This window comes from Dromiciops gliroides, chromosome 1, assembly GCF_019393635.1.
Source record: "Dromiciops gliroides isolate mDroGli1 chromosome 1, mDroGli1.pri, whole genome shotgun sequence".
NCBI classification, from domain to species: Eukaryota; Metazoa; Chordata; class Mammalia; order Microbiotheria; family Microbiotheriidae; genus Dromiciops; species Dromiciops gliroides.
This window is the reverse complement of record NC_057861.1, coordinates 408,349,832-408,359,913: the sequence shown is the minus strand read 5'-3', so window position 1 is coordinate 408,359,913 and position 10,082 is coordinate 408,349,832. Positions and strand designations below refer to the sequence as shown.

Sequence of the window (10,082 nt, the reverse complement as noted above, 5' to 3'; positions counted from 1 at the left end):
AACACAATCCTATAAACTAACATCTTGCTCAAAAATAAACCTTTTACCAACAATGGCAATTGGGTAATGGGTGACAATACCCCTCTATTCTGGAGAAGCAAAAGTTCTCCATTGCAACCTACCTACCCTCCAGAAAAGTTTAAGAAGTGTTCCTACCCTTTAGTGCTCTCAGAGGGTCTTTTCAATAAAACTTTTTGGTTAAAGAGGACAAATCAGCAGTATCAGAGTGAGGCATTATAACCTTTCAGCCTCAGGGAAAACTAACTTTTCCCCAAACCAGTCATCTATTATTCCTCAAGCAAGAGGCTTAAGGCTGTTCTGAAGACAAATAGAGGCTTCCTTTGGGCCTAAATCTGTTGCATGTTAATCTTGGAAAGTACTTTATCTGAAGGGTTGTCCCTGTGGTAACTTCCTGCCTTTCAATATGATGGAAAAATGGTAATCGAGTGTGAAGGAATCGTTTTTCTCGTGCTTTGTGGGAGATTTCCCTTTTATGCTCTTGCTTAGTGTCCAGGTTGAAAACTGACATGAGCACTGTCTTTGTCAAAGGGAAGATCACTAGGAAACTACTCAGAGTTCCAATCCAAATAACCCTCTCTTTCCACACTCTCCTTTATGTCTCAACTTCCTTTGCCAGAAAGAATAGATCAACTGTGTTTCTCTTTTCCCATAAGTAGGGAACTGCTAATATTCATAAACCAAGAGTCTATTCTGCCTTCCAAGAGTTGTATATCTTTGAACTAGCTGAAAGCCATTAAGGGCTTAAACAAGTACAACTGACAGAATGAGTCTGGGCACTGTTAGCTCTCCATGGTACCACTAACCCATATCTGAGGACCAATTCCTTCCATTCCTCAACCTATGGGCTAAAATATAGTGGAATCAACAGAGTCCAGGGGCTGGATTCCATATTCCTATCAGGGTATCCTTAAAGTCACAACCAGTCTCAAATCCTTCATTCTTAAACTTTTACTGAAAGGTACAAACTTCCATACAAAAAAGTACAAAAGAATATATCCATTCTCCTAACTCTGATGACTAATGACTATGATTCTATTTTGCAAAAGATAACAGGGAATCGTTCATCTTTTTGGATATGGTCGGCATGACCATGCATGTGCATGTGTTCAACTAAATTTGTCACACAGAACTCTAGGTGCCTTTTCAAATGTTGTACTTTGCTCCTAGCATCTATCAAATCTTTGGCTTTGCCATTATATTGCATGGTGCATAGAGCCAGGTCATTCTGGAACTTCTCCAGTTTTCTAGTCACAGGGACCTGTACCTGGGCCAGTGGTGCATGGTAATGTATAATGCACTGATGAACCTGCTTCCTGGAGGCCTGGAAATCCTCACAGCAAGATGGCAGGACACAGAACATGACTCCCTGTATCTTCTGCATGTTCTCCTGCTCTGGCTCCTTTACCATGTTATCCACCACTTCCTGAACCCTTGCCACTGATCATCAGGCCAGTCGCAGGCATTTAAAGGCATCCATTCCCAGCCTGATTCTCTTCTATCCTTTCCAATCTTGTTTCACATTATTGTTTTTCATGGACTCATTCCAGTCACACTGGTTCCTGAAATTGATGTTCTGTCCTCCTCTTCTTTGGTTTTGTGCACAGATACACCCCACTCCTGGGGCACATTTATTTCCTTCTCAATGCTGCCTTTCAGAATCCCAAGGTTTCCTGTAGTTTCTGCTCTAGTGCCACCTCCTCCTCAGAGCCTAACCCAATACTGATCAAGTGTCAGTGCTCTTTTCCTTCTCAAATCATCCTGTACTTTTTCTACTCTGTGTACACATCATATCTCTTCTTCCCAAATCAGTAAGTTATGTTTTTTGAAGGCAAAGACTATTCTATTTTTGTTTTTCCATTCTTAGAGCTAAGTATATAATACTTGAATTTTCAATCAAATTGAACTTTTCAAAAATGCACAATTCTTGAAAGAGAGATAGAGACATTTAGGCAGCTGGGGTATAGTGGATAAAGCTCTGGAATTGATCACAGAAACTGGGTTAATTATTTCTGGGTACTCATAAGTTGTAGAGAAGCTGTTGATGAATTACATGGTACAGGCACTTTTTCACTAGCCAGAAGTTTTCAGTCCTTATCCCTATTTATCTATATACTTCTACAACTACATCTGCTTCTACAACAGCATCTGCACCTGCATCTACATCTACATTTACTTCTGCATCATCTAAATCTATTATTATGCCTATAACTTATCTCTCTTGGTAGCTTAAAATACAGTAAGGCTTTTGTGATTTCATACATATATGAAATTTTCATATACAAATGAGATATTGTATGAAATACATATGAAATCTATGAAAAATGTTATATGCTTTCATGGAAATTTCATGATTTAATCAGTGAAATCATAGCTTTATATTGCTATGCCTCTATACCTTCTCATCATTACCTGGTAGGGCTGCTGTAAGGATCAAATAAGATAATACTTCTGAAGTGCTCAGCACAGTGCCTAGCACATACCAGGCACTGTATAAAGGCTTATTCTTTTCACTTTTCTTCAAGGATATATGCATATGCACATATAAACACACACCTCCTTTCTCTTTGTCTCTGTCTTCATCTCTCTATAACACACTCACACATAAACACACATATAAACAAATTTGGATATTAAAATAAACTTGTATCACTTGGTTATGTGTCTTTTTTAAACATAATAATAATATAAAAGCCATTACCGAATTGATAAATACTAAAAAGATATGAAAGGGCAGTTTTCAAAGAAATAAATTTGAGGGGGCAGCCAGGTGATGCAATGGATAAAGAGCACTGACTCTGGATTCAGGAGGACCTGAGTTCAAATCCAGCCTCAGACACTTGGCACTTACTAGCTGTATGACCTTGGGCAGTTACTTATCCCTCATTACCCAGAAAGAAAGAAAGAAAGAAAGAAAGAAAGAAAGAAAGAAAGAAAGAAAGAAAGAAAGAAAGAAAGAAAGAAAGGAAGGAAGGAAGGAAGGAAGGAAGGAAGGAAGGAAGGAAGGAAGGAAGGAAGGAAGGAAGGAAGGAAGGAAGAAAAAATTTGAGCTATCATTAACCAAATGAAAAAATGCTCCAAATCACTAATCATTAGAGAAATGCACATTCTGTGTTTCTACCTCACACCCATCAGATTAACAAAGTTAGCAAAAAACAACAATGACACATGTTGGAGGGATTGCATCAAAATAGACACGCCAATGCACTGTTGGTGGAGCTATGAAATAGTACAGCTATTCAGCAAAGCAATCTAGAGCTATGTCCTCAAAGTTATTAAACTGTGTATGCTTGGTATATACCCTAAAGAGATCAAAGAATGAAGAAAAGCCCCATATGTATAAAAATAGTTACAGCAGTTCATTTTTTGTGTATGTGCAGTGGCAAACAACTGGCAACTAATGAGGTTTTTGTCATTTGGTGAATGGCTGATCAAATTAAGTATATGAATATAAATGGACTATAAAATTATTAAAAAGATATAGTAAACAAGAAACCTGGGAAAACTTGTATGAACTGATACAGAGTGAGGTGAAAAGAACAAGGAGAATAATTTATAAAATGACTGAGGAAAAGGACTCCTGCTCAATAATTCTTTGGAACTCAGCAGTGGTGATGTGTCAAAGGCTCATTTATTGTCATTCTCATGAGAATGGGCAACCCAATGTGCAGCTGGTGGGTGCAAAGAATGGGGGCTGGCAGGCCCTGTTTTAAACCCTAGTCCCTAATGTGAATGGACCCTTCCCCTTTTCATCACTGGTCTGATTAGTCAAAGGTTACAATCTATGTGCAAAAACTAGCTAACCAAAACACAGTATTCCTAACCATAATTTCTATAATTATTCTTTAGGTTCTTAGTCAATGTGGGGGGCAGGGGGAATGATAGAGGGTCAATTCTTCAATCCTCCCTTATATGGACATAGCTCAGGAGCAGACCTAATTGAGACCAGCTCAGGACTTACCTGAACCATGTGATTTTGTTTGCAGGAGGAGGAAGAGGGGAAACCTTTTTCCTCAAACTGGGCCTGAGGAGTGTAATTTGAATGGTGACTATTGTATTCTTATTGAGAGGAGACCATTCCCCATTTCCTCACAATAACAACAACATTATAAAGACTAGAAACTTTGAAAGACTTAAGAATTCTGAACAACATAATGACCAACTATAATTCTAGACAGTAAGGTGATGAATTCATGGTTCAGATTGAAACATATTTTTGGGACGTGGACAGTGAGGGAATTTGTTTTTTTTAAAACAAACTCTCACCCAAATTTCTCTGATTCTTATCTACTCATGAAATCATGTCACCTCTTAATGCTGGTTTATATCAGTTCAAAAAACTACTAGACTATTATTTACATAATCTATTTCTTATTATTAAAGCAGCAAAGTAGTACCATGGATCAGCTGCCACAACTGGAGTTAGGAAGACTAAGTTCAAATTCTGCTCAGATACTTATTAGCTATGTGATCCTGTGCAAGTCACTTAACACTTGGTTGCCTCAATTACCTCAAATGAAAAATAAGGATAACGGCATGTACCTCACAGGGCTGTTGTGAGGATCAAATAGGACAACATTTGTAAATACTTAGCACAGTAGCTGGCAGATAGAAGGTATAAATAAATATATGTATAAGTATATATATTATATTATACACAATGTACATATATAAATGTTTATTCCCTTATTTTCCCCACATAATTTCTTTTAATTATCATCTTACGTTCTTAAGGCATGAAAATTTAGATTTCTCTTATCCATTGAAAAGTTGTTCCCAAGAAAGGCTAGCCTACATACATATATACAAGTTAAAATTCATGTTTAATTATTTCCCATATTACTCTCCAACTTTCACAAAGTTTTATTCTCAATCATAAGTAGGACAATAATGACAAAAAACAAAAATAAATGATATTTAAATATTTAAATGATACTTTAAATGATACTTAAATGATGTTTACTAAAATCAATTGTCTGGAACCAACCCACCACTGTTGAGACATATGCACACAATAACTCTGACATCAGTAAGCCTGGGGGATGAAAAATAGACTGTGATAGATATCTCCTGGAATAGTTCATGTCTCCCTTCAGATTCAAAAAAGAAGAATTAATATTGTCCAAAGAATGATTAATTCTGAAAATTGACAGATTCCTCTCATTAGAATGAACAGAATCATTAAGTTTTTGTCATTCTTGTTGTATTTTTCAATAGTTAAATTTATTATGATAAAATTAAAATCTTCTTTTAATACAAGAAAACAGTCATTTTGGGTTTTTTATTTTAATTTTTTAATTATCAAATTAAAATTATCAAAAATTTCTCTTCCTCTAATATCTCTCTCTCTGTCTCTCTCTTTGCAAGACCACTAGAAAAAGAGAAAAGAAATATAAAACCTTTGAAACAAATATATATGGTTATGTCTTAGGCAGTCTGTGAGTTGGAGGCCTTGGATTGGATCAAATGATCTCTATAATTTCAGAGGTGCCCTTTGAGAAGTAGCTCTGAGCTTTAGTCAACCATTTACTCTAAAAGGAGGTTTCCTTAAACAAGCAAGATTTTATCACAACTTTCTATAGAACCTGTGCTTTTTGCAAATTAAAACCCTGTTTACTTTAACATCTAGCAATTATGCTTTTGCATATACTCTATGCTTATTTCTCTGTATGTAATTTGAAACCTTGGAGTAGAATGTAATTTTCTTGAACATAGGAAAGTTGTTGTTCTTCATTCATAGCACCTTGCTTATTAAATGAGTTCTTCATAAATTCAACAACTCTTGATTAACTGTGCTAATGAAAGAAATCAGTGCTGCTAATTATACAAAAATATTCCCAAATCCCACCCAGTTGTCAAATTGCTTTTGGGGGAGTATTATAAGACTTGGGGGAATATATCACTAAATTTGTTTCACTATTGAAACTGGCTTTCCTAACAAGAAGAATTCGAGGGCCTGAAGTGACATGCCCTCTCCTGGTCCATTGGACTCTGCTCACACTGGCTAGATGCAGTTCTGAGAAAAGTTGGTTTGTAAAAATAGGCACTTTTTCTGATGTACTTCAGCTCATTATCCTCCCCCAGAGGTGAAAAATTACTTAAAGTATAAGTTTGCCTCAAATACACCATCACTTGAAAATTGAGAAAAGAGAAGGCTACTCAGTGTACCATATGAATCAGGTCATTTATAACCTCCATGCAAAAGGAATGCTAAACAAAAAAGACTCTCAAAAATATGTATTAAAAACGACTTAAAAGTGAACTTAGTAATTTAAAATTACTGTTATACTCTCCCAGAAAATTGAAACTTAAAACCATCCAAAAATCAAGCATTTTGCAAGATTGCCTAATTGGCATTTTATATTTTCTTTTGGTTTTCCAGTGCCCAAATAATTCCTTGTCTTCTGGAAATCCCAATCAGGCATTGTGTTTCTTGCTTGTAAGTGGCCAAGCTCTCCACTACAGAAACCCCTCCCTGCTGCCAATTGTCTGCACAAGAAACTCCTGATTTCTAGATTTCTAAAGATCACAAGATTTTGCCTTTATGGCTAGAGCAATGAGGTTACTTCATCAATCCAATGATTTCAAGTCCTTTGGTTCTGAGTATGATGTTTAAAATTAAATGTGTGGTAGTCTTATTCCTGTCCCAAGTGTAGAGAAAGCTAGCTAGGGTTTACTTATAAATTAGAAGCTTTAGCACGAATTTTGGGGCATTAAGCATTTATTAGAAAAAAGAGAACACCTGGGTCAGAAAGTTAAGAAAAGGCCTATCTAGCCTAGTTCTAGCCTCACTGGTTCTTCCTCAATTTCTCCCCAACCAGCCTGTTCTAGAGATGAACTGCACCTGGAAGTTTCCTCTGTGTCCTAAGGAGAGGTGGTCCTTCCACACTGCTTCAAGCTAATTGGCTAGCATCACCCAAATCCACTGGTTCACTGGACTTGAGGGTGGTCCTGTGTTGAGGTCAGAGTCCACAGTCTATGAGAACACACCCTCCTGAGGGCCAGGCAAGTGTGGCTTCAACTAAATTAACTTTAAGTGAGTTAATCAGTGAAGTCAGTCAATCTCAGTCAATCCAATCAGTCCAAATCAATCCCCTTTGATTTGGAGTCTTTGGGTGTTGGCAAGGCCCATTATTTTCTCACGTGAGCCAGCACACAAGATTGACCAAGAATAGACATGTAGACAGGGCTGCAATCCCTTATTATTATATCCCTTTGATATTTTGATGGAATACTCCCTTCACTGTTAAAAACACCTAGATAACAGCCCATCTACACTTTCTTATCCAATACAATTCTTAAACCAACTTCCTCACCTCCAAAGTAGGTCAATCTAATACTATGAAAACCTTGCATCAGTCTTTTAATGTTTTGTGGGTAGGATTCCTCCTCTGGGACTGTCCATTTGTTATCTCTCATTATTGCTGTATGAGCCTAGCTATCTCTTTTTCTGATCATACATAACCTTGACAATGTATTCTATGTTACTTCCTGCACATACTTGTTGTTGGAAATGATCTGTTCCCCTTAATAACTTCTTAGATCACCTGTAATTTTTATTTATACATGTTATATATGCAATTATTTGTACATCTCACATGCAAATTTGTTTTATTTCAGCTAATATTAGGATTAGCTTTAATCCTCTCAGTAGAATACACACCAACTGACCTAAAATGATCTCCCATCTACTCTACCTGTACAAATTATCTCCTTTCTTAAAGTGTCAGGCCCAAGTCCACTTTCTTCACAAATTTCTTCTGATCATCCCAACCTGAAATTATTTCTCCTTTCTCAGAATAACTATAGTCATTAATATCTGTGAAATTAATGTAGTCATTAATCATGCACTCCCTTGTGACATCTGCTCTGTTGTTGCTTTGAACTGTTAAATCTTTAGCTAAATTTTTAGTTATTTTAACTTTTAAAGATTTTGTCTCCTCAACTAAACTGTAAGTTCCTTGAGGACTAGTTATCTCATTCTTTGCTTTATCCCTAATTGAACTTATCACAGTCCCATGCGCATTGAAGATACCTAATAAATATTTGTTTATTTGATTTAATTGATTGGAATGGGGGGTGTGTTAAGACCCTAATGAAATTACTGGATATGTAATGTTTAATATCCCATTTATATTACCCTGGAACAGCTTTCTTCTAGGAGCCAGGTGTTCTTATTCAATTAAACAAAGTATTTGACAAGCACATATGCATGATTCTTTATTAGATAGTAGAAATGCAAGGATTAAAGCATGTAAAGAACTAATTGTGGGGGCAGCTAGGTGGTGCAGTGGATAAAGAACCGGCCCTGGATTCAGGAGGACCTGAGTTCAAATCCAGCCTCAGACACTTGACACTTACTAGCTATGTGACCCTGGGCAAGTCACTTAACCTTCATTGCCCCACCATAACAAAAACAAACAAACAAACAAAAAGAACTAATTGTGATTTGAGGTTTCTATGACCCCATCTTTGGCTAAAATTAGAAGCCCCAGCTGACCACAGGCACCACCACCCCCACTCCATCATGATGCTCCACACACTGGCTGTGGACGTCACTGTGGCATTTTAGCTCACGTCATCACCACGTGTTCACGTTTACATGGGCCTGGCCAAATTACCATGACTAGAAGCCTTATGAGGGGAGTCAGGTGACCTTTTGGGAAGGCTGGCAGTTTTATAGCAGCCTGTTAATTCAGGTTAATTCAATCAGGGCTGCCAGCCAATTAGCTTGGGGCTGAGTGTGGATGGCCCGGTTTTTCCTGTTGGGAGGGAGGTTTTCTGGGAAGGAGAAGGGAAGAGACTTTCATTCTGGAGAGAGAGAGAGAGAGAGAGAGAGAGAGAGAGAGAGAGAGAGAGAGAGAGAGAGATGGGACTGCTGAGTCTGAGCGATGTGATTGCAGGTTGTATAATTTTCCTTCTCCTATTCCTTTTTTCTTTATCCCTATTTTTATTAACATTAATTGTGTTTTAAATTTGTTCCCATCAATAAAACCTGTTTTGTTTTTTCTGAAAGAGGCTGTTAATCTCCTTCCTTAACCCAATATTATGGAAGCTGCCCAAATAATTACAGTCTCTGAGTTCTAGGAGCTTATATTCTACCAGAGACATCCAATGTGTGTTTACAGACAAGTAAATACAAAGTTTAGATGAAATAGCAGTTTCAAAAGGGTACCTTTTCTGTGACATGGACTTCTTCCTCCTCTGGAAGCCTATGGACATTTAAATGAATCATGTTTGTTGCCTATATTGACAATTAAAGGAAATGCTAAATTTTAGTTATAGGTTAGGGAAAAATGTGTGTGTTGGTATGTATACACATATACAATACACACACACACACACACACACACACACACACACACACATTTTCCCCTCCTTCAAGGTCATAGAATTCGTGAAATTCATTCAATGATCATCCCAAAGTAGAGGAATCAGTAAAGACCTTGTAGAGTATGAACTATGTTTCAAAGGAAGCAATGACAATGGGTTGGAGTATATGATGCTATTAAGGGGAGTAGGTAGGAGGTCAGTTTGAATGGAACTAAGGGTGTGTGACAGCATATAATATCAATTATGTCTGGAAAGGTAGATGGGAGCTAGATTTTGGAGTGTTTTAAATGCCAAATAGAAGAGTTTTTAATTTATCCTAGATCAGATATTCTTTTTTTTTTTCTTTGCGGGACAATGAGGGTTAAGTGACTTGCCCAGGGTCATACAGCTAGTAAGTGTGAAATGTCTGAGGCCAGATTTGAACTCAGGTACTCCTGAATCCAGGGCCAGTGCTTTATCTACTGCACCACCTAGCTGCCCCCTAGATCAGGTATTCTTAACCTCAAGTATATGAATTTTTAAAAAATACTTTGATGACTGTATTTTAATATAACTAGTTTTCTCTGTAATCCTGTGTATTTTATATGTATTTCAAAACATTTTTTGAGAAGTGGTTCCTGCATTTCACCAGACTGCCAAAGGATCCCATGAACCAAAAAAAAAGTTAAAGAATCCCTGTTATGGAAGAACTAGGGAACCACTGAAGAATTTATTAGGAAAAATGAAATGGT

At 37.1% G+C, this 10,082-nt stretch overlaps 1 pseudogene; it reads right to left on the bottom strand.

Annotated features, from left to right (window-relative positions):
* Positions 1-1,053: 1,053 nt before the first annotated feature.
* On the bottom strand, positions 1,054-7,437 carry LOC122749844 (annotated as a pseudogene).
* Positions 7,438-10,082: the final 2,645 nt, after the last annotated feature.